At 58.3% G+C, this 24,381-nt stretch overlaps 1 protein-coding gene across 1 annotated transcript in view; it reads right to left on the bottom strand.

Annotated features, from left to right (window-relative positions):
• KCNQ4 (potassium voltage-gated channel subfamily Q member 4) overlaps positions 1-24,381 on the bottom strand; it is a gene marked incomplete at its 5' end in the record, with an annotated part of 70,317 nt that overhangs the window by 45,447 nt on the left and 489 nt on the right. The window lies entirely within an intron of this gene.

The following is a 24,381-nucleotide window of genomic DNA, read 5'->3' as shown; positions in this document are numbered from 1 at the left end:
GCCAGCGGCAGAGGGAAGGGAACGGTACTGGAAAAGAAACTTTCCATGAACCAAGTCACCTGCTAGGAATTAGCATCCAAAGCCCGGCGGAAAAACAAGCCCAGGCTTTGGGAGCACTTAAGCTGCTTAGGGAGCATCAGGAGGTTTGAGAGCAGTATGGGTCACCAGCCCTGGGCCCATGCAAGGGGCTGAGCTCTCCCTGGAAACTTCCACTGGGATGGAGAAGTCACCAGGGCACCGACAGACCCAGGACAAGGGAGGACAAGGCACAGAGCAGGAGCACCGGGCACCGGTGTGTGCACCTGCCTTGTGCACCGGGCACCAGCTGGGTGCGGGGGCTGCAGCTCAGCCACGTGGAGCTGCAGCAGAGCTGGGGAGGTCCCGAAGCGGGGTCGGGGGGAAAGCCAGGATAGCTCTGAAGACCGCTTTGCCCTTTCCAAAGGCCTCCTGGGCACGGCCCCCTTTCCCCACACCCATGAACACCCCACACAGTCCAGCTCACCAGCAACTGCTTGGCCCCACAGCCAGCCCCAGGCCCCTGATCTGCTTGTACAAGCCCACAGGCCCCAGATGGACCTCGCTGCTCTGCGCTATTGTCCCTCCGCACACACACAACCCACCGTTCTTCCAGGTGCCACTGGCCCCCGGCCCTGGGTTCATTACTACGGGCCATGCCGGCTCTGCTTGACCAGGGGACAAACTGGACCTTTTAAGTCTAGGGCTGGGGACCTTCACAAACCAAACCCAGACCAGCTGTGCCCAGCGGGTCATGGATCTCAGGCCGAGCCCAAGGGTCACCCGTAGATGGCCTTGGGTAGAAGCCAGGGCAAACCCTATCAAGATACAGCCTATTTCCCAAAAAGTGGATGGGGAAGGGTTAAAAAGAAAATGCAGGGATTTCAGCATGCACCCCATAGCTGTGCACCCACGCACCCCTGCCAAAGCAAAGCCAGGAGAGGTGCATGGGGTGCACCCCATAGCTGTGCACCCACCCACCCCTGCCAAAGCAAAGCCAGGAGAGGTGCATGGGGTGCACCCCATAGCTGTGCACCCACCCTGCGGCTTGCAGCTGCAACCCGGCTCTTCGGCACAGCGGGGGCCAAGCTAACAGGGCTCTAGCGAATCGACCTTGAGGCCACAAACTTGCTGCCATGCGGACTCGGTCCTGCACCCACCCCTGCAGTTGCTCCCCGGCCGCTTTGCAGCTGGTGCCCCCAGCTGAGACCTGGGAGGCTCAGCTCATTTGTAACCTTGGCTCAGTCACAAGGGCTCGCTCTTTGCCTTCCCCTCCGAGGACTCTGCTGGGTTTCCCAGAGAACTGCCAGCGTCAGCGCCGCGGCCCAGCCCGGAGGGGGCTGACGGGCTCGGCTGGCACATCCATCAGCCGCTGATGGCTGCAGGGGTGCAAGAGTGCCCGACAACCCAGCTGTCTTTTCTTTTTTTTTCCGTAAAATTTCATTTTAGGGCTAAATCAGTTCCTAATTAAGTTCCAAATTTTAACAAGCAGAGCTCAATCGTTCAAGTCTGCTTGGCATAACTCGCCGGCAAGTATCCTCCCTCCCACACTCTTCAGTCTGGGGCTTCAGATATTCCCAAATCTGTGGCAGGCATCCTAAAAGCCCCAAGCCGGGAGCTTGGGGAGTTCAGATACCCGCTAGTCTTGCTTGCCCCTAGCCAAAAGGCTGAAGGAGCAAGCTAGAGGGAAAGCCTGAGAGCAATCCCCCATCCCCATATGCTGTGTAGCCAAAATCCTTGCATTTGAAGGCATGTGTAAAGTCTCACAGGGGTCAGCCTGCCTGCAATGCAAGGATCAGGACTTCCCCTCCATTCAAGGCTGAGAAGATAGTATCTCTCCTGTCTGGGAAAACCACTTTGTTGATGGTGGTATCTCCCCTGCCAGGTACTGTGTAGGGTTGGATGCTTCCCTGCCCTGCCCAACCTGCCAGATTGCAGCTTTCCAGGCAGAGGGGGAGGCCAGCCCCGGCTCAACGGGCGGGTTAGCAGCTCAATGACAAGGTACCTCGGGGCTTCAGGGTTAGCTGTGCTCCATCTCAAGGTGCCAGGAGTCGGCTGTCCAGAGGCACCTGCAGAGCGAGGCGGGTGGACAGCAGGAGAGAAGCCAGCAGCAGACAAGCCTGCCAAGCTGCCCGTACAGGGGGGCACACAACGGGCTGACAGCAGGCATGTGCCATATCCACCCCCGTGCTTGGGACCCCGAAGAGAATCTCTGCTGAGCAGTTCGGAGCAGCTGGACCAGGCAGGCTTCGTGCAGCTCTGCACGGAGCAGCCTGTGCCCAGCCCGGCAGCAGAGCCGGCGGGGATGCAGAGCTGCAGGCTAAGCATCTCCAGTGCAGGCGCTGCTCAGTCCCTCCAGCCACTTTCCCAGGCACCCAAACAACTTGGGGAAGGTCCTGTCTTCCTTGAAGGGCCTTTTCCTGCTGTGAAGCACCAACCCCCATGACTGGGACTGGGGCAGGCACATGCACTAAGCAGGTGGGGGCTGAGAACCAGTGCCCTTCCTCTACCCACCCCACACTGGGCCCTTTGGTTTCTCCTCTCCCAGATGAAGACCGTGGCTGTGAGTATATTCCCCCCGCCATCAAACAAATGCATACGAAGTGAAAGTGGGGGGCAGGGCCCCCGAGTGGAGCAACGTGACTTTCCCGGCATTAATCTTCATTAGAGAAGCGCTCGCCAGATGCTTCCTGTCTGCACAGGTAGCGGCAGAAGGGTGCAATTAAAACACGAGCGCGAGGGAAGGAGCAGGTGAGCCGGGGAGCCGAAAGCTGCTGAAGTCAGGGGAAGCAGAGCACGATCGAGCCAGGGAAGGGGTGGGGGAGACGGAGCAGGCTGGACAGGTGGGAAGGAAGCACCGAGCAAGGATGGGAAGAAGAACAAGAGCCCCCTCGCCCTGCAGCAGGGAGCCCCGCCGGCCAGCGTCTCTTTGGGGCCTTTCAGTTCCTCCCGTCTTTGCTTCCTGCCTGACATCTCTTCTTGCTAAAGGGCCATCATCACCTGCCCCATTCCTCTCCCCACCACACCAACCACCTCCGAACAGCGAATGCCCCCTCCAGAGCACTTGGAGCAAGGAGTGATGCCACAGCCTTGTCATGGTGGGAAACTCCCATGGACACAGCTGCCCAACTGCACCCAGGGACCGACGGGTGTGCACTGTCCCTGCATTGAAGGGACATGCCAGCATCCTTGCTTCCAGGCCTGCTGGGTAACAGGCCCGATGCTGTTGGAGGTGCTTTGCTCTGTGCCCACTGGTGTGGGCACCAGGGACCCTTTCCAAAGCAGGTGGCAAGGGAGCAATCACTGTGGCCAGGAAAGGACCCTTTTCCCCACAGCCAGGTACCAGAGGGCTGTATATGCCCAGGTGGGCGCCTACTGAGCCCAGCAGGGGATAAACTACCACCGGGTGGAGGAAGAGATCCAGGGCAGAAGAGCCCAAAGCAGCTTTAATGCAAGGCTGTGTCAATGAGGCGATCCCTGGGCTGGCCTTTTTCAGGACCTCTCCCCGTCGTTCCCAAAGGAGTACCCATAATGTGCATGGTCTCCTACCCGGGTGCCCAGAGCCAGACAGTGGAGCCCACAAGCCCCAGGGCTGGCCCAGGCGCCTGCCCACGGAGACTCAGCTAAGGCTGTGCTCCAGGTTCGGTGCAAGCGCAAAAATCCCCCGGCAGCCTGGAGCCTGACATCCAAGTGGTCTTTGCTGCAAGAAGCCAGGAGCCCGGGCGAAGCCGTCAGCGCGGCTGCCTCCGATGGAGGCTCTGCAGCCTGGGTAATAACTCAGCAGAAGGAAAATACCAGGAGCTCGGAGTATAAATATCTCGGTGCAGGGAGCAAGCTCCCTTTCATAAATTCTGCCTTTCCTTCCTCTCTTATCTGCGAGGACGTCGGCCCCGAGGCCGCTGGGGCAGACAACCCGCCTGGCTGAGCACGCCCCACCCGCTCCAGCCACACATCACACCCCTCCCCAATGCTGGGACCCCCGACCCGGGGCCGGGAAGGGAACGGGAGCTACATGGAGGCAAATCTACATGCACTTCAGCCTCCTTTTTCTCCATCGCTTCTTCCTTGATCTTCCCAACCTGAGCCAGAGAGCACCAGGCAGCGCCACTGTCATGCCCTACTCTTGTCCCATTGCTCCCTCGATCCTCCTCCACCATCCACCTGCCCCTCTCGCAGGGTTGCTGCAAAGCCCTGGAGGTAGCCTGCGCCATGGACTGCTGCTAAGCAGTGTCTGGCAGTCCCGCACGGGGCAATCCCCCCGCCAGGCCTGTGCTACCCCCAATGCCCCAGCCAGGTTTCCAGGGGAGCAGCTGATTTCTCAAGCCAAGTGCCTGGGGTTTGGGTACCAGAAGGGGTAGGGGGCGGGAAATCACCCCAGAGCCTGGCCGCCCAGAGCAGGACCCCTCACACTCTCCAAGCTGGGTCCAGCTCCGCCTGCTGCATAAACAGCATGTCTTATAAATCCGTCGGCCCTCGCTCCGCCGGCCTGTTGGGAGAGCGGGAGGAGGAGGCCGAGCCGCTCGCCGGATATAAATAATCTTGTTTTCACCCGGTAACCATGGCAAGGACCGCTGCCTTGTTTATCCTGCTCTGTGTTAGACTCCAGCCCTCTCGCAGGAGCTGCCCGAGACCAGCCGGCACTGGGGGAGCGGGCGGCTGGAGCCGGCGGGCAGCCCGGAGGATTCCCAATGTCCCGCCACAGGCCCTCGAGCAGGGGCAAAACCCGAGCCATCAGCACAACCCTCCCCTCGGCCGCCGGAGCGAGGGTGGCCACTCTCTTGGAGGGCAGCAGTAGGAGGTTGTTATCCTGTACGGACCAGGCGCTAGAGAGCAGACATGAGGCTGTGCGCCGACATCTAAGCCTGGCACTGCAATGCCTGGGGTCCCACGCTGTGGGAGAGGGGTGGGGGATAGGGGTCAGGGACGGGGAATAGCCCGCTCCTCCGGCTCCCAGTTCCAGGAGAGTCAGAACTGGGCGTTTGCCAGTCCCTGGCGTCGAGACCAGTCGTGCTGCTGCCCCTCCAACTCCAGCAAGCGATGGACCCCTGGAGCCGCCCGACATGCCCCGCAGCCCAGCAGGCTGCTCCGGTTGGCAGGGCCTGAGCAGGGGCATGCTGAGCCCGTAGGGGTGGGGAGAGGGGCATGCACCCTGCAGCGTGGCACGGCCATGCCATGTTCAGGGTTGGGGAAGGGGACAGAAACTCTTCCCAGCTGAATAACAGCCCCAAAGACCCCACTCCACGGCTCGCTCCTCCCCAGCTGTGCTGTCCAGGGAAGCCCAGGGAAAGCCCTGGCAACCTCCTCCTCCGGCTGTCCCCAAAGAGCAGCACCCAGCTGGGGAGGGTGGAAGGAAACCGGGGGTTCCCAGCTTTGCCTGGCACTGCTGCAAAGCAGCTCTCCTTCCCCCGGGTGAAACCCCGGTTACAATCTCATGTCAGCATGCAAATAGGCAGGCAGCAGGAAGGCCTGGCAGCCTCTAACCCTCTGTGCACGTGGCATGAGCCATGGCCTGGCTGCCTCTCTAACCCGGAGCCACAGCCAGCATTACCTGCTCCAGGGCTCATCCAAGCCTAGGAACTGGGCCGGCTCCTGGGGGCGCTCCCAGCCGGGCACCTCATGCAGCAGCAGAGAAGACAATTTTGGGACATGGCAGGGTCCAGCTCCAAGTCGCCGAGGGGAAAAGCGGCTTCTGCTGTTGGGTGTGAAATCACATAGGGAATGAGTCCTGCTGAGAGCTCCTTCCAAGCTCAGCTCCTGGGCTGAAGCCGTCCGGTGCACAGGAGAAGGGGAGACAAGACGCTGCATGGATTCAACCGTAGGAAGAGGCTGATGCCCCGCTCCAGAAAGCAGCCGCTGTACTCAGAGCAGTTCTTAGCATGGGACAGAAGAGAGACTCTGCTCCATGCTAGATGAGGGACGTGGTGCTCACAACCTTTGCAGGGTTGAAACACAGCTTCAAGGTCAGGATTGTGGCCCCTGGCTGCAGGGGGTAAGGTGCCACCCAGTGCAGACCCAGATGCATCCTTTGGCAAGGGTCCGGGGAGGCCAAGCTGCCATGGGCTGCTATTTTCTTCCATCTGCCCAAGGCAGGCGCCCATTTCTTTCATTCCCCCACCTGCCCCGGATGAATGCAGCCCCAAGCCAGCAGCTTGCTAAGCCATCCGAACCGCTGGGGAACAAACCCGACGCTCTGCCTCCCAGAAAAAAGCCACTTTCTGTTGGATGCAACCTCCCTCCAACTACCGGAGGCCTCCGTGGCTCCTCTCCTGCAGACGCCCGGAGCACTTTCCCAGCGAAGGCTGGCATCCTCTTCTATTTTAGAGAGAGGGAAATGGAAGCACAAAGATCAAACAGCAAGGCAGTACAAGAGCCCAGGAGTCCTGGCTCTCTGGCCAGGCCTGCTGTACCTATACCCACAGTTTGGGCTCCGGCACACCAGCCAGGCACATCCCCACTGCAGCTGTGCCGACCTGGGGTAACATAGCGGGACGGCTTCTGAAAAGCCACCTCGATTCTTGAGCTCCCCACACCTGTCCTGAGCCCTGCAGATGCTGAGGACCGTGTATGTCTCAGTAGGGTTTGCAACAGGGCAGGCTGTACACTAGTGTCTCCCAGCCCTCCCACTTCCTGGCACTGCCACATGCCAACGGGACCTGGGGATTCCCAACAGGGCTCAGCCTTTCGCCCAGACCCGCAGGCAGGAAGCGGATACTTCAAATCACACATGCGCGCAAAGGTTGCCTCTGCAAGACGTTTGGGGGCCGCCACGTGCTCTCGGGTCCAGCCACGTCATTCTGAGCCAACTCCCCGGGCAGCAACTGAGTCCCTCAGTGCAAAACAGCTCAAATCTGGCCTCTGATGGGTGCCTCCACCCAGAAAGTTCAAAGAACCTGCTACAGGGATTTTCCTAAACCCACGATGACTTTCCAAGCGACTGATGCATCGCTTTACTGCGGTAGCATCACCCACCCACCCACCCACAGCCTTCTGCTTTGACTGTAATCTCTCCAGGGCAAAGACAGCCTCTGGGTTCCCACAGCTCTCCCCGCAGCGGGGCTCTCGGCACTGCAAACAGCCTGGCAGGATAACAGGACCTGAGGCACTCGTGATGTGCAAGCCTCAGAGATGGAAACGAAGAGAGGCGCTCGGAGGAGAAAGGGAGAAGCTACAGGACATGCACCTCGAGGCAGGTGGGCAGGCCCCATAGCTCACAGCACATCAGATTTTTTTTTTTTTAATATATGAATATTTTAGGTCCAATTAGTCAAATCAGTTCCAAATCATATCGACTGAGCAAACTCATGGATTCATAGATGTTAGGGTCGAAAGGGATCTCCATAGGTTGAGTCCGACCCCCTGCCCTGGGCAGGAAAGAGCCGGACGACCCTGGCTGGGGGCTTATCCAAAAACCGTATCGATCGTTCCAAACACTGGGTACGACACTACAACCAGCGAGCATCCTCCATCCCAAACCTATCCCCCTGGGACTTCAGATGCTCCCAAATCCGTTGGCAGGCACCCTACTTGGGCCCGGAGGTCTTGGGGGTGGGATGCTCCCAGATCCTCCACCCCAGACTCTTTAGCCTAGGACTTCAGATACTCCCTACGCTTCATCTTAGCCCATCAGATCAGCTACGCAGGCCCCAGTAGCAATCTTACACTGGGCCGGAGCGGTCCCGGCAGACTTCTGCCCCTCCGCCGAGCCCAGCCTCTACAGGCATTCAACAGACGGGGTGCTGGAAAATGGAGTGGGATGAAGGAGGCGGGCGAGGACGAGCTCGGAGGAAAGCGAGCTGGACCTGCAGCGAGCTGCGCGTGTTGCTGGAGCGGCCGGTGCCAGCTGAGGAGGAGTTTCTTGCACGGCTTGGCGTCCTGCCATGAGAAGGGGCATGTTTTGTGTCCAGCGCGTGGGGCAAGGGAACGTCTCCAGGACGTGTGTGTAGGGGGATGGGAGAAGGCAACCCTAGCAGCAGCGGAGGAGGAAGGGTTCGAGTGACTCACCAGGTAACCCCCCTCCCCTTCTCTCGCTCTTCCCTGCCCTGTTTCCCCAGCCTTTATTTGAATAGATTTGCATGCAGGCAAGGCAGGGCAGACAGGCAAGGAGGCAAGACCCAGCGATGCTGAGAGCAGAAGGGGCAAAGGGCCTGCCAGGAGATCCCCGCTCCTGCCTAGACCCCGGGACCCGAGCCTGCCGCCCGGGGACAGCTGCACGGCTCGGACCCGGGCGCCTGCCAAGCAAAATGCATCAAAATAGGGTCCGCGTCAGCGGGCTGGCCTGGCACCGATAGGGAGCACATGCTCTGCAGGGAAACAAATGCCAAGGAGTCTTGAAAGGGAAACCGCAGAGGCGAGCGCTAAGATCTGAGCGCACCGGCGAGATACTTATTCTAGCTCGATCCTGTTTCAGTGGGGCTGGGATGGCGGCGGATCGCCGTGGCGACGGGTTTCTTTTCATGAGGGCGTAATGGGAGACGGAGCCTCTCACCCCTGGGTGGCCAGCGCAGAAAGCTGTCCAAGGTTTGCAGGGTGTCATCTCCACGCAGGTCAAGTGGCGCCGGTCCAGCTGAGCGGGGTCAAACCCAGAGGCACTTGGTCTGATTTCCTGCTGGCTCGCATGGGAGTTATCCCAGGCCATAGCAGGCAAAGGGCCAAGAGATCGAGCCGCTAAAGCAATGCAGCACAGGAGGTCTGGCCCAGGCCAGGGCTGGGCTTAGGTGGCTTTGAGTTGCTCCAGCTCAGAGCCACCAGCCCCCCTTCCCTCTCCGGCATACCAAGGGACACCCAACACTTCCTCCGTTGCTGACACCCTGGAGAAATCCCCCCCACCCTTTCCCGGAAAAGATCCAGCCTCAGGATTTAAACACGCAGCAGCTGGACCTGCCAGCCCTGGGTGACCCCTGCGGGACACCCGGCCCCGTCCGTGCACCGCTGTATTCAGCGGGAAGCCTGGCTGGGTGATGTGAAGGTCTTTCCTGGTCCTTCTAACCTCCCCTCTCGGCCGCGCCGCCTTCCTGCTCCCTCTGCACGGGCACATCGGGCCGCTGTGAGCAAGCCCGAGATCTTGGCTGCTTCCACCTGCATCGACTTCACACCCATCTGCTACGGAGGCGGTTCAAGAAGTCAGGACGTTTACTTCCAGCTGGTGGCCAGACAGTTTAGGCCGTGAGCAACGCCGCAGGGAGACTTCTGTGCTGGCTCAGGAGACTCACTCCGTGTCCTTGCTTCCCCCCCTGCTCCTGCCAGACACACCCAAGCGGGTTGCAATTAGCAAGCAGCAATTAGTCATTGCCAGCCTGGCACATGCCAGCAAGCTGCGAGAGCAGGAATCCTCGCTGAGGCTCCGGCCAGCTGCGCGACCCAGCAGTTGTGCGACAGCCTGGCACGAGGACAGGGTTTGGGGTGCACAAAGGAGCTGTCAGTGACTGGGTGCTTTCCTTGTGCTCTAAGGGTGGCACTTTGGGCCTGTGCTCAGGAACATGCTTGATGAACCACGTGGCCACCGATCCCCCCATTAGCCACAACCTCCTGCTGTCCCAGCACCGGGCTCCCCGGCAGCCTTGCTAAGGACCCACGTCCCAAGCTGCAGGAGCTCAGGCTAACTTCGACCTGCGACTCTCAGACCCTAAGCTGCAACAGCCAGCAGCCTCCTGCCAGAGAGCCCTGCCACTCAACCCCTCTGGTGCCATGCCCTGGCCAGGGGAAAGGAAGGGAAGGAAAGCCCCGAAGCATGCCTTAGGCTCTGGCATGGGTGCAAGATGGTCACAAGATGCAGGAAGGAGGCTGCCAAGACACGAGCGCAAAGGCTCAATGCAGAGGGATGATTCAGGAGTGAAACTATCCGGGAAGCAGCTGACTTCAAAGGCTGAGCATTTTCCGAATCGCTCTCCCGTTCCTGCAAGGTCGGAGGGGAGCTGCCTGGAGCCATTCAGAGCAGCCGGGGGTTTCATGCCACCTTGCTGGGTACGCAGAAAGGGCTGGGCTGGGCACACTCGCAGGCCCGAGACCTGCCAAACTCATTCCACGCAAGCAGGGAAACGGCTGTCAAGGCCTGGCCTCCCTGAGCAAGATCTGAACTTGCGCCCAAGAGCAAGGAAGGTTGTGCTCCCTCCCGTAGCCAAGCCTGGCTGGGATGAGCTAGTTGGGGGTGGTCTTGGGGGGTCAGACTAGATGTGAGGACCCCTCCAACCCTCGTTTTCTATGATCGTCTATGATTCTTAGCCAGGCCTTGAGATAGGGGAACCTAATTACTGGAAATTACAGGGGGAGAGAGAAAGAGGGCAGCTCATTGTGCTGATTCAGCCATTCCCATCTGCTCCGTCCCAGGAGAACCTCATCTTAGCAAAGAAAAGGAATTACAAGCCGACAACTCTTTCAGCAAGCCACAGCATCACACCCCAGCCGGGAAACTTAGGACAAGGAAGGGATCAAAGGGCAGGGGCGCGTCGGCGTGATTCCCTCGTCACGTCCCATCGCTCACGGGGCCCGAGTCCGCTCTTCACACCCGGCTGGGGAGCTCGGTACTTCCAGACGTCCGAGCGACACCGGAGCTCGGCAGAGTTTGGACGCAAAGAGCCGAACCCGAGCATCAGGAGGAGGGCTGGGGGGGCGAGGAAAATAATCAATCCCCAGTCTCACATTGCAGCTTAGTTGCTTCGTTTTCTGCCCCGGGTGACGCTGTGCCCGGCTGGGCAAACTGCAGCGCTGGCTCGTTCCTTGGGTCCTTCCCCACGCAGCGTTTTTGCTCCAAGATCCCAAAAGCGGATGAGCCATCTCCACGTCACGTGGAAGCAGAGATGTCTGCCCTACCTACCTCCATCCCCTTGAGCGTCCAAGCAGAGGACCGGTGCTCTTCGAGCCCAGTCTGGAAAGCGCTGCTGGGGTTGTTACGTGGCCATCACGTGCTGCCCCAGAGGCGATGGCCACTCCTCTAAGGATAACTTCACCTGTAATTTTACAGATGGGGGAAACTGAGGCATGAGGCCATTTGCCTGAGGTCAAGGAGCGGGGCCCAAGTGTCTGTCACAGGTAGCTTTGCCCTCTGAGGGGAGGCAAAGCCCAAGCAGCGCGTGTTATACAATTTCTGCCCAGGCGGGAGCTGCTGCTGGCAGCTAAGGGGGGTTTGGGCAGAACAGCCGAGAGATGGAGCCGCGGGAAGAGGAGAGGGGGAGCACGGCTCAGTTAAAAGGCTCGCTGGAGACCGGATAGCTTGGAGAGGATATTGCACCTGAAGCCTCAAGGCCATTTGATACAGGCTGGATTTATGGGCCATCTGCTTGATGGATGGGAGCCTCTCAGGGCAGAGTCATTACAAGCATGGAGGGCATTTGGCAGGGCGTAGCAACCGGAGCCCAAATAACCTTCCCCTCTCCGGGGAGCTGAAGCATTCTCCCAGCCGCCGCTGCGGGCCGCTGTTCCTGCCCTGTGCGGGAAAGCTTGGCCCCTGTATCCTGCCAAGACCCACCTCAGGTTGTGGGGAGAATGGGGGTGCAGCGATGCCCGGAGAAGGGCAGACCGACCCCGCTTGGCCCTGCTCTTAGGAAGCTGTCGTGCCCTGCACCCAGGGGCAGGAGGAAGTCACCTGGGATTGGGGGCCAGCAAATCAGCGCCTTGTGCCTGGGCAAAACCCAGCTCAGAAAGGGGCTGGGGGAGAAGGGATGAGGACGGGGGTTGCCAAGCTTCTCTTGCTGCTCATCTCAGACCAAGACTTCCAGCTGAACAGCAGAAATCACGGCGTAACGTGCATCCAAACTGATAGGAGTGTGTCGGCACCTGGAGCAAGCTTGGAGCAGCCGGTGGGCACCCACAGGACCAACGAACCCCCAGGGAAAGGAGTCTGGCACGAGGCATACCATTCAACAGGTCTCAGGACATCCTCCTCTCTGCCTCTACCCTGCAGTGCCATCACAAGAGACATCCTGCTCTGGCTGAAGCCTCGTGCCTGGGGAGACCAGGCTGACTAGTCCAGAGATGCCTGAGCTCTGGAGTCTACCCTTAGTGCCACTCCTTGCAGCTGCCTACCCCACGGGACCCGGGCTTCAGCCTCAAGGCAAGTGGATACCTCTCCGTATAGATCAGGACCAAGGAGGGGATAAGAAGGGAAAGAAGGGTGAGGGACTGCCAACACAGCGGGCGCTGCCCTAGACACCCAACACTGATCTGCCTTTGGCACAAGACAGGCAGCTGGCACCCGCTCACCTCCTGCTGCTGAGAAACATCGGCATCATACATCGGGACAGCTCTGAAGCCCCACAAGGAGCGGGGTCAACTGCAGCAAGGAAGCTGGGGCCTGGACAGCCAGCGAGCTTTAACCAAGACCTCAGGGGTAGTGTCAGGATTTGAACCCAGGACTCTCAAGTGCCAGCACTTCCCCGCACTACAGTCAGGCGCTTTGCAAAGCAATGGCTATGGCCTGGGGCAGTCTTCCTGCCTGGCACTTCAGCCATGGCTGCATGACGCTCCCCCCATGGTTGGGGGAGCACACACTGCGGGTCCCTACACTGGGATGGCCCCTCAAATTCACCACGGATAGAGCCTTCACCGCTGCATTGCTGGCTTTGGGGCAGAGAGGACATCATCTCGAGTGTCCCCGCCTGGACATGTGACTCCAATACACCCGCAGCATCACCCCTCGTGCCCGTGGGATGTGGTGCATCTGATGGGGAAGCTTTTCCATCCTTCCTGCATGACTGCAGCTGGCTGGGCAGACTCTAGAGCAGCCAAGGCAGCAGCTCAGCCCCTCTCTCTAGATGACTGCCTTCCCAAAAGCCAGCGCTCGGCTGGGGAAAGGGTCCTTGCTTCCACCAACCCACCGTTTCCATCCATCACTCACAGGCACCCACAGACAGGGGCTGCCAAAACTCAGTCAGAGCCCAGCAGCACCGGGGCCCCCTATAAGTCATTCACACAGGGAGCGTGCGGTCCTGGGGCGTGAGCACACCTCTTCCCATCCATCACGAGCCCTCCCTGCAACTCCCCGCAGGGGGAAACTCAGCTCCCTTTGCAATTCGAGTGCCCATGTTCGGCAGCTTTGGAAGTAGACAGCTGGCACAAGCAGGGAGCGGACTGGGAGCCCGGATGTTTCACAGCCTAAATATCTGCTGGCTTGCACAAGTTTTGCAGCTAGCACTGAACCCACACCTCCAAGGGGGTTTCTGCCAGGGTGCTGAGCAGCCCCCATCGCTCTTGGGAATCAAGGGCCTTGTGGGGCTTGGGCACTGGTTGCCCAGTCCCCAAGACCATCCCTGGGCCAGCTGGCCCCGAGCCCTCTGCACGCAGGGCTACCACATCAGAGGAAAGATGCTACCGGCCAGGTGCGGCAAGTACAGCAGGTGCCACCAGGGGGTCCTTCGGGCCAAGCCCGTCAGAAGCGGGCTGCCTTCCTGCCAGGGGAATCGGATCGAAAGCCATGGAACAGGGACATTGGATCTTCGAGCTCCGGTTCCATTAAACCAACTGGGCCAAGGAAAGCTTTTTCCTAATAAAGCGGAGCCGTATTGCCCATGCATTAGGTGAGGGCTGCAGGCACACCGAGGCTTATGCATGTTTAATCCCCCAGCTCTCGGCAGAGAGAACTGCGTCCGGCTGAAACCGAGCAGTGAGTAAAGGAACCGTCCGTCTGGTTGCCAGAGGGGGACAGGCGCACGGTGCAAGGGCAGGGGACGGCCACTCTGGAGTGAAACCGCTCCACATCTGTATCCAGCTCAACATGCCTGCGCTGCTAAAAGAGCCCGGAGCTGGGATAAAAAGACAGCCCCCACCCCAGAGTGCCTCCCCTCTGCACAGACAGGCGCACCTGGCTCTGTTTCACTGCCCTGGGCACAGAGGGGTGGTCAGGTTAAGTGAGGACCCGAAGGGTATCGAGGGAGTCGGTGGCAGGGCAGTGCTCATGTCCCAGGGCAGCTTCTTCCCCGCAGGGCCATCTCTCCTCTCAATTGTCTCAGGTTGGAGGGACCGTTATGTTTTGAGGCTGCCCCAGCTGGTACGTCCAACCCACGTGGCTGTGGCTCTGTTCTGCCTCCACAACAGCATCCTCACACCAGGACCCTGCTCCTGCTTTTTCTGCCTTGCCTTGCTGGTGCCAGCTCCCCCACACCTGCTCGCACGCAGCCTCGGGATAGCTCTGCCCATGCTGGCATCCCCCGGGGTTTTGACTCCTACGGACACTTGAATGGGAATCACGCTCCAGGGCTCCCCTGCACCCACCCAATGCCAGGACAGCTGCAATCCCCAACAGTAGCCATGTTTGGTCCCTCGACAGCCCCTTTCAGCCTGGGCATCCTCACAAGCACCAAAGATTCGCAAGCAAAGCCCAGCCCGCGGGGTGGAAAAGTGCCCGTGGGGAAACTGAGGCACGGGCCCAAATTCACTCGCAAACAGCAGCAGGTCAGTGGCAGAGGTGAGACTGAAACCCATGGCCAGCAAACCCCCGTAGCAGGGCACGCTTCCTTCTCAGCCCCAAGGCTCCTGCTGGCCAAGGCAGTTCTGGTGCAGAAGCCAAGACCGCAGACGGCCCAAGTCCCTTCAAGCCTAGGTGCGACCCCCCCGCCAGCCATGCACGTTAACAGCGGAGCCGGCAGCCCCTCTCCAGTGGGACGTGACCCCCTCTGAGGGATGTTCCACAAGCCGCAGGATGCCTACAAGTTCAGAGGACCGTGGCGTTAGCTGTCATGTTTGCCTCCAGGCTGTGTTTGTGCCCGAAAGCTTGCTAAGAAGAATTGTTCTAACTATTTGAGTTGGTCTAACAAAAGATATGGGACTGTCCCAAAGAAGCCATGGCTACAACCAACACCCCTCCCCATCACGCTGCATTCATGGCAGGGCCACCAGACACGGTGGCCCTTCTGAAGCCACGGTGGCACTGGGTGGGTAAGGACAGGGGTCGGGCTCATCTCCGGGTCAGAGACATGACCTGCTGCAAGCCCGAACCCAGGTCATGCTGCCAGGGGTTCCCAGATCCAGCTCAGCGCCAGGGGAAGCTTGGAAATTGCCTGAGCAACTGGGGAAACTGAGGCAGCTCCACTCCAAGACAGCCTCCTGCCAAAGGTCTGACGGTAAAACCTCCCAGGGCTCGGACCCCTGCTCAGCCCAGTCTTTCACTTCCCTTACCCAGCGCGGCATTACACTCCCACACCACTAACTTCCTGCTCCATCTCCCCTCAGACTCTTTCGAGGGGAAGACCAGCCCCGGGCACGCAGGGCTCGACACCTTCCTGGCCGTGCCCCCACTAGGGTCAAACCACCTCTGCGGTCTCACTTCAAGGGTGAAGAGGGCAGCGGGGCCAGAGGAAATCAGCAAGCAGAGATCCTGCTCCGAGAACGTCTCTGCAGTAATAGGATACAAGGGAATAAAAAAAAAACAACACAAACCCAGAAAATATCAGCTGTCAGCAAATTGGTTCCTAGCCAGAGCATTTGGGAGGAGGAGAATCATGGACACTTAACATTGCTGCCTGGCTTGGTTGCAACCCAGCTCTTTTTCACCCTCTGCTGCCCGGGCAGTGCCAGGGACCAACTGCAACAGCAGCCTCGATGCCCCGCGGCCTGGCCCGGCTCATGGGTGCTGGGGGACATGCGGAGGGTGGCTGGCCGCTGCCCAGATTTCCCTGGCGTGTAAGGGAATTCCTTGAGCAAGGAGGCAGAGTCAACACAGCTCATGAGAGCCCCTGGTTAGCTGCGAGCTGGCTTCGTCTTCGAAGCGCGTTGCAGACAGGTCCTCATTTATCACCCGGCCCTGCCAGACGCTGCCACTGGGAAAGCTGGGGGTGGGGAGGGAGAGCCCCACTGACCTGCAGAGAAGAGAAGGCAGTTGCAGGGAGTGATGCAGCAAATCAGGCGCTGGGAGTAGGGCAATCCCCAGTGAAGCAGTGGGAAAGGATGCATGGCCAGGGCACCTGTAGCTCATCTCGGGGGGCTTGATGTACAGGGTCAGGTCTCCCGGAGCCCCAGGGAAAGCCGTGGCCAGCCACCGTCTGCCTACACTGTGCATGCAACAACTGCGCCCGTCAGGGAGAATCCATGCAATGGGTTCGCCCTCAGGACTGCAGGTGGGGAAGCTGAGGCACGGATGGAGTGAGGCCAGAACTGGCTCCCAGTCCCCTGCTCCTCCGCACTGGACACTGCCCAGGGGCTCTCTGCAGGGGAGGCAGCAGTGCTCGGTAGCACACCAACTCCATCCCTGGCTGAAGTTCAAGACCCTTCCCCTAGATCCAGGGCAGGAGGGAGGGGATGGGGCTCTGCTCACGCAGCCGCTTGCTGGGGCACTGGGCTTTCATTTAGCCACGCGGCAGCACGGGTGAGGACAGCACCCCAAAGCAGGCTCTGATTTGCCTCCTCTCTCTGCCCCGGACACACACACACACAGGTGATATTTTAACAAAGCTATAACTGAGATGCATCAAATCAACACTAACAAGGGCAGCGGACCAAACCAGTGCTCAGCCTGCAGCTGGGCTGAAGCAGGGGGGGAAGGGGGTGGGTGGATTATATTTATAAGGGATTTGTGGGGGTTATTTTTATTGTTGCTGTCTGTTCAGTCTGCTGTAATTTGCTCCTGGTCAAATTGCTCTTTTAATGAAATGTTCCTTTAGGAAGGGGAATTCTGCTGAGCTCAGTTTCTGGTACACCCTGCAGTTTCATAACCATCAATACAAGCTACTAGAAACCAGCTTCTAGAGCAGCAATATTGAAAGTGACTGGTCAACTGAAAAGAAAAGGGGGGGATATATATATAAATAAAAAAAAAATATGCAAGAGGTTCAGCTCCGGTGAGCACCAGAAAGCAGTGAGCTGCGGGCAGGGGTGGATTTTCTGCAACTTCTTGGAGATGCTGGCGTGCACAAAATGGGGCCGGGGAAAGAAAACCATGCAGGCAGCAACCCCCCCGGCCCGGTCCCCCGCCCGCGGTCAGGAAACACGGCGGGGTGGAGGTGGCACATGAGCGTGCTGCTTCTGTACGGGCCAAGAGCAGGAAGCAACTTTGCAGCTGCGGATCAGAGACGTTGTAGGCCGAAAAGATGTTTTTCTCGCCGGAAAACGTTCAGGGGTTTATTGCCGCTTGGATCTTCGTGGATACCAAAGGCCGCAAAGGGGTGGCTTGAATTTTAAGCTCCTGGTTCAGGGATGACCTCTTGGCTCCCTGTCCGTTCGGCATGTAGTGCAACGGGGTCAGGATATGTGACTTGGGACCCTGAGTGCAAGGCCCTGATGACTTCTTGGTCCCTTCCAGCCCTAATGTATGTGCTAGGGGCTGTTCATGTAGCTCAGCAGACAGCCCCCTGCTCCAGAGAGCTGCTGGAGAAGGGGTACTTCATCCAAAGTTGGAGCTGGGGAAGGGGACCGCTAAGGGGATGCATGGAAGGTAGATCTCCCCCCTCCCGCCCCTTCATACCCACAGAGCGGCCTCATGGCAATCATATCTGAGATGAGGAAACCCCGCAGTCAGGCAACCCACGAGCTTCACAGGCTCAGCAGAGCCAGCTCCAAATGCTCGAGACAAGCCAGGAAGTGGCCTCTTGCAAAGGCTGCTACGCCTTTTGATTCTCTGTCTGCTTCAAGGCCCCGAGACCGCGCTCAACTTTGCCTCTGCACCCAGCAAGATCAGGCGCTTCATTTTGAAGGAGGTTTTAAATGAAAGCAGAGCGTCTCACATAATCACAGGGCTCCGGGATCCGGGGCTGCAAATATCACGTATCGTGAGAGTTGCCAGTGCGGACACTGCATCCGCAAGACAAGCCGGCCAATTCCAAGCGCACGTGGTCCGAGATGCCAGCGCTGGATTTCTGCCAGCGAAAGGTGGACGAACGTGCAGTCTTCCCGGGAGCTTTCTCGGAGCCCCTTCAAGGAGCTTGACCCCTGTGGGGTTTGCATTACAGCTGCCCGGCCCTGCTAACAGAAGGGTGCATCCGAGCCAGATCAGCGCTGCCCCTCGCTGCAAATATTCCTCGTCGGACCCGCTCGTTTTAAGGAAAGTCTCTCCGAGCACTTTTGTGGGCGAGTGAATTTGGAACTTGAAGACACTTTTCCCTGCATGGAAAATCCATTTCAGCATTACCCCAATCTGGAAACAAAACCTAAGCATGTGACCTGCGTGGCTAAATAAAAACAGCTCATATGTCAAATGAGGCTTGTAACAAACTACTGTCATGCCAGGTAGAATAGACATTAGGTTAATTTCTATCCCATGCAAGCCGGGCGAAAGCCATTTGTGACCGGCAGAAAAGGGACTAAAATTTGGCTGGGAACCGCTGTTTGCTCAGCGCTAATTTACATGATTTGAGATTGTAACCTTTTGGAAGGGAGAAACGCATTGCATTTCACATTGCATAGCAATTTTAACCCCCCCGCTGCCTGAGACGGAGCGATCCAAGGCTGGACTGGATCAGCAGATAAGAGTTCTGTTACCAGCTCTGCCACTGACCTTGTGTGACCTTGAGAGATTAAGTGACTCTCCCTGCCTCAGTTTCCCCAACTATAAAATGGGGGAGACAGAATTTTTGTTGCTGTTGTTGCAGCTCCGTAATATTTAGAATAATAATAATAAAAAAAAATCTCCCTACAAACCTCTTACTATCTACCCACACCCCAGCCAGTGCCCCCTTTGTGAGGGCAGAGGGGACAGCAGAACAGATTTTCACAGAAAAGGAATTACCGGGAAAAAGCCTGCGTTTGATGCTCAAAAATGGTCATTTCGTGGGGACCATGAGGGGTCACTGCCATGACAGATGGCCCTCAAACCTATCTCAAAACCAAAAATAGATTGACCAAAGAAACATGTCCACGTGCACCCAAAAATAATGCAGGGCGTGATATTACAGACCCCCTTGCCTCCACCTGCCAGGCTGTCAGGATGCTGAGCCCGCTCTGATCTTAGAGGCATTTGACACTGCCCCGTATCACCTCTCAGCGCAGGCTGGGGAAGAGCTACTGAGCTGCAAAGCACATGCAAGTGGTGCCTCCAGAACTCAGGTCCTCTCTCCCCCTCCTTGTGCTGGAGAAGATTTGGCTGGAAGGGGAGAGCAGAGAAAGAGCAGGCTCCGTGGGTCAAGCCCACCCCGAGGCTGCCCTTTCGGGAAGCACGTGGCTCAGACGGATGGGCCTGCGTGCGGTGGCCCTCCTCGCGCTGCTCGCCACCGCGCCAAGAGCTGCACGATTGGGGGGTGAAGCAGTGTCAGCTCTCTCCATCGATCCCCAAGTGGTGCTGGTATTTATAGACCTGATTCCACCAAAGAGAATAGCGGGGGGAGGAGGGAAGATGGACTGCATGGCTCCAGGAGATGGGAACGGGCCCGCGCGTCATCCTGCTAGGCGCACGAGGAAGTCACCGGGTAGGCAGGGCAGCCGGTGTCCAGGGATGAATTTTAAAGCCACCCCTGTTCTCGGCCGGACCCTTGGCATGACAATAAACATGATGAATAAGACAAGTGCTCTGGAGACTTGATCTGCCTGCCACTGGGGTGTTGTCAGCAGCCTCCGGCATCCGCCCAATTACCCTTCCGCCCCTTGCAAGGGAAAGGTGCGGCCTTGTCGCTGGAGGATTTGTCTTCTGGCAGCGGGCAAAAGGTGCCAGGCAGGGCGGGGGTGCCAGCATGCTAGGGGCTGTTTGCACCTGGGATGAAAAGTCCCTGCCCCAAGGAGCTTGCAAACAAGGGATGACAAAAGCCACAGGAGGAGGGTGGGTATCTTCTTCCCTGGAGCCCAGGCCAAGGAAGTCATGAGTCGAGGTGCCTTGCCTGACTGAGAGCCAGGTCCCAGAGCAGGGGCAGATAGAGTGCGCTTGCGCGAGCAGACCTCGCTGTGCGTAAGGTGCCAGGACAAGCCCAGGACTCAGCACCCTACGAAAGACTCTAGTGTGGACGGTCACACCTGGGTGCCGAAACTCCCCTGCCCAGAGCCCCTGCACGCTACACCTCCCCATCGATGCCTCTTGGAAAAAGAGGCACGAGCCGCATGGGCGAGGATGAAGGAGAGAGGCTCAGGCCCTCTTCCAAGGGATCAGATTCTCTCTCAAGGGCTTCCAAAGCGAGGACGCTGGCAGGAGCCGAGTCACAGAAGCAGGAAGCCTCTTGCCCAGTTTCCATGAGGGCTGCATGCATTAATGGAAACCAGAACGGACAGGTGGGTCTTGAAGGATGCTTCATGCTGCCAAGCAAGTGCTGTGTCATGGGGGACTAGGAATGGGTTTGTCCTGCTAGAGTTATATTTTTAGTGCAACTACGAGTGAGCGTGAGAGAGAGACGGGGTGTGTGTAAACATGTGCAGTTGTGGATGTGTGTATTCCCCAGCCTCATTACTCTCCAAAGGAAAGATCCCTTCTCCCCCACCCCGCTTGCTCTTCTTCCAAAGCACAGCAACTATCTGTATAACAAAGCACTGCCATCCCTTCCACCCCAGGAGGCTCCAGCTGCTGGCAATAATTCCTTGCAGGAAAAAGCTCTTCTTCTGGTGCGGCATTTGCAAAATAAAACCCAATAAAACAAACTAAGAAGAGCCCGCTAACAACTTCAAGGTGTCGTGACCGGTTACAAATGGACTGTTATGTCCCATCAGATCTCCCCGGGGACCGCAGGTGCCCTGTTACCAAGTGACAAATACGTTGTTCCATCTCAATATGCTAACTTAAGCGAGACCCACTTTCCTGCCTCTTAACAAGCTCAGACTTGCGCGGCCGGTTCCTGATTCAGCACTGCATTAGAATTCCCCCCAAATTGGGAGAGGCAGGGTGGCGGTGACATCCTGGCCGTCTCCTACGGCCCAACACTGGACCTGCAGGGATCACGCTCTTGCTGATGGAGAACATCACAGCCAAAAGTCGGGGTGCACACGCAAGATGCACGGATGATGGTCATGCACACACACCCGTGCACGCAGGAACACAGAGGCTTGGGCACTCAGCGCTGGACTGTCACTCGGCCCGGGGCTGAACTTTGCTGTCCTTAGAGAGGGGAGATGCACACCCTCTGTACCCCACCCACACTTTCCCAACCAAGAGGCTCCTGCTGTCCACCCCACTCTTCCACTCCCAGTGCTGGGAGTATAAGGGCAAGGGAGCTGCCAACTGCTACCTGCAGGGGCTGAGATGCATGAGAGAGGCCTGTAAATAATACTGCCCTGTGAAATGGGCCTGAGCAGGGGTAACCCAGAGGTGCCTGCCTGCATGTGGTCCAGAAAGGCCATGGCCCAGGGTTGCAGAGGTCAGGCACCTGTGGAGCTGGCTGACTTGTAACACCTTGCAGGTCTCTAGCTGGAAGTCAGGTCACCAAGCGCTTTCAGGGAAAGATCAAGGTCCCGATGTGCACAATGGGGAAACAGAGGCATGCAGGAGACGCTGTACAGCCTCAGGGGTCACTGGTAGCACCACAAATTGAACCTAGGTGTCCCGAGACCCAGTCTGAAGAAGTTCTTGGGCTCCCTGGAGGCAGCCTTCCAGTGAAAGCCCCTCCACCGTCTGACCGCCAGGTCTCCGAGCTCCCCCCAGATGCTTGCGGACTCTCTGGGAGACCGCAGGATCATGGCAGGCAACAAGCCTGGCTGCTGTCTCCACCCTGGGTCGCAGACAAGTCCCCTGGGAGTTTAATCTGCTGCATAAGCTCAAGCCATTTGTTCTGGGAACATTTCTGCTCCTGAAGAGTCCTCAGCTGCATGGGGTCCTATCTGTGCTCAGCACCTTGCAGCTTCATGCTCTGAGACGGCAAGAAAGTCGCCCCAGGGCCAGAGGCCCAGATGGGCTCGTTGCCCGTCCGCACTGACCCCTGAGCACAGAGACCCTGCACCACCCCTCCACCTCCACCCCTGCACAAAGTGGCAAGCACCATCCAAGAGGTCCGTGAGCAGGATCCCCAGCTAGGACTCGGCCAGGCTTCCTGCAGGGCTTCAGAAGCCCCCCGGCCTCACCCCGCCCCGTGACGCTAGGACACAGCCCCAAGACCCCTTGGCTGCACAACGTGCTGACAGGAGAGGGCCAGCAAGGCCAAGGGGTAGGTGACCCTCCCAACCAAACCCCTCCTCTGAGCAGGCTGCATCTGCAATGCCCACAAGTGGGAAATGGCCAACACGCGCTCCCCAAGCCTGTGCATTCACCCAGGCCCTTCCTTCCCGTCTGCTCTTTTTGGATAGGAAGATCCCGGAGGCAGAGACTGGCAGCGTTTCATTTCTTGCAACTCTCACGTCAGCACCAAGGAGCTGCCACCCTGGTCCGTGACCCGCTGCACTCACCGGGAACCTTCCCCTGACCCCCGACCCCAACACGCGCGCACAGAGCAAGAGCTGGACCCTGGCCCTGAGCCGCCACTCAAAAAAGACCTGAGGGCGAGAGCGCCAAGGGACACGGAGCCAGGAGAAGCCACCCCGCCAGGCACAGCCTAGGTCAGCATCTGAACCCCGGTCTCCCAGGCCACTGCCCTACCCACTGCACCACACCGCCCCAGTTTGGGGACAAGCTACTGGAGGCAGGGCTGAGAACAAAAACTCCAGCAGGAGACTCTGCAAGCTTCATCTGCCCCAGCGGAGGGTGGGGAGAAGCCACATATCATCACGCACCAAAAGGAAGCAGGAAGAGATTTGCTGGCTGGTGGCTCCAAATATCTACGTGTATTTGCATGTGCAAACCGGCTGCACGGAGCTCATGAAGGCATGTCCACGCACACACCTGAGCACAGAGGACGGGCAGGCAGGCAGGGTTGCGCACACCAGACCCCCATGCCACGATGCCCAGCCAGCCTCACGGTGCTTTGCAGATCCTGGCTGATGCCTTCTCTGCACCGGGGAGGTGCTGGCATGCTGAAGGGCTGGGGAACAGCCGCATGGAGAAGCAGTAGCCAAATAATACTGGACTCAGAAGAGGCCTAGCACAGCTCTTCACCCCTCCACACCATCACACATCCCAACCACTAGCCCCTTCTCTACTCCAGCTCCTCCACCACGAGCACGTTCGGTCTGAGGAAGGATGTACAGCGGGCATGTGGCACGGGAGATAAGAACCCGCACTGCGATGGGGGCAGTTCGAAGGATGGGCCACCCCCTCTCCCACTGCAGGCTCAGGGCCCAGGCAGCAAAGGGAGAGGCCAGAGGGGCTCTTCCCTGGGCCCGGGCCCATATTTATTTCATGCCACATAGGAGAAGAGGAGCCCAGCACGTCTGAGAGCCAGGGGCCTTGGCCTGCTTCCTCTGCACAGCCAGAGAGAACAAACACGCCTGTAGGCACGCATGTGCCTCCAGTAACTCAGTTAACAGAGAAAACTGTGGGACCGACGGGACCCGAAACACCTGCTCTTTGATTTATAGACCCCCCTGCAACCATCGGAGCAGAAGAGCACCCCCAGCGAATTCGGCGGAAAGACACACTCGCTCATCTCCTGCGCCCGTGCCCCGCAAGCAAACGCCAGCTGACGCGGGAGGGCGGCAGGGGTGCGGCAGCCTCCCGGCCCCCCTTTGGTTTTGTGCATAATTACCCGGTTTTTGCTGAACCCGAGAAATGTCTGCGCGCGGCGCTATTAACTCACCGATCATTAATGCGTTGCCTTCTGTACCAGAACAATTATATCGCAGTCAGCGCAAAGAGTGTCCTAATGCAATCACTCTTCATTGCGCCTCTCCCAGGCACACGCACATCGCGCTCCGCCGCTTTCTACGCCACGGTTTGATAAATTACACTGTCTTCCCTTCGCCATCCCAGAGAATGGAAGCGTGTTAATGACATTAAGATTCGCGTGTCCCCGGCTTTCTAGCTACATCTGGGAAGGCGAGGGAGGTTTGTGACAGCGCCCACCACGCTGCGATCGGAGCGCCGCAGACTTTGCCTTCCTGGCTGGAAAAGTTCTTTCTAGGACAGAAGCTTTATTGGGATTAAAACAAACCAAAACAAAAAAGGGCAGTAAAACGGAGGGTGTTTCTGTTTCCTTTCCGTGCCAGAGCGTATCAAAAGCTCATCCCGTTTATAGAGGTCTGTCTTAGGACTCAGCTGGAGTTCGAGAGGGTTTTATTGTTTTGTTTTTTTTATGAATTTGCCTGTAAAAAAGCCCCGAACGTCCACTCTAAACTTTGCGGACAAAGTCTGTCTACAGCAGGGAGGGGATTAAAAGCTTAAATCTTCTGTTCCTAAAGTTCAGTTAAGCCAAAGCTACCCAGCCTGGGTTCGCAAATACAGCGTTTCACCCCCTTTTCGGCATCCCACCGCTGCCATAGGTGGACGGTCCGACAGCTCCCCACGGCTGCGACCTAGGGGCTGATTTCTGCCGCTTCTGTTTCGGGGCCGTGTTAAGCAGCAAACGTGGAGTCAGGGAAAGCAGAAGTTGCAGCTTCAAACTTTAAAGAAGAATAACACAAAAGGAAAGGGGGTGGGGAGGCAGGGAGTTGAGATCCCTTACTCTTTCC

The sequence above is a fragment of the Alligator sinensis genome, unplaced genomic scaffold (assembly GCF_000455745.1).
Source record: "Alligator sinensis unplaced genomic scaffold, ASM45574v1 scaffold994_1, whole genome shotgun sequence".
Lineage (NCBI taxonomy): Eukaryota > Metazoa > Chordata > Crocodylia > Alligatoridae > Alligator > Alligator sinensis.
Note: the sequence above shows the minus strand (reverse complement) of the source record. Positions and strands in the feature narration are given on the sequence as shown.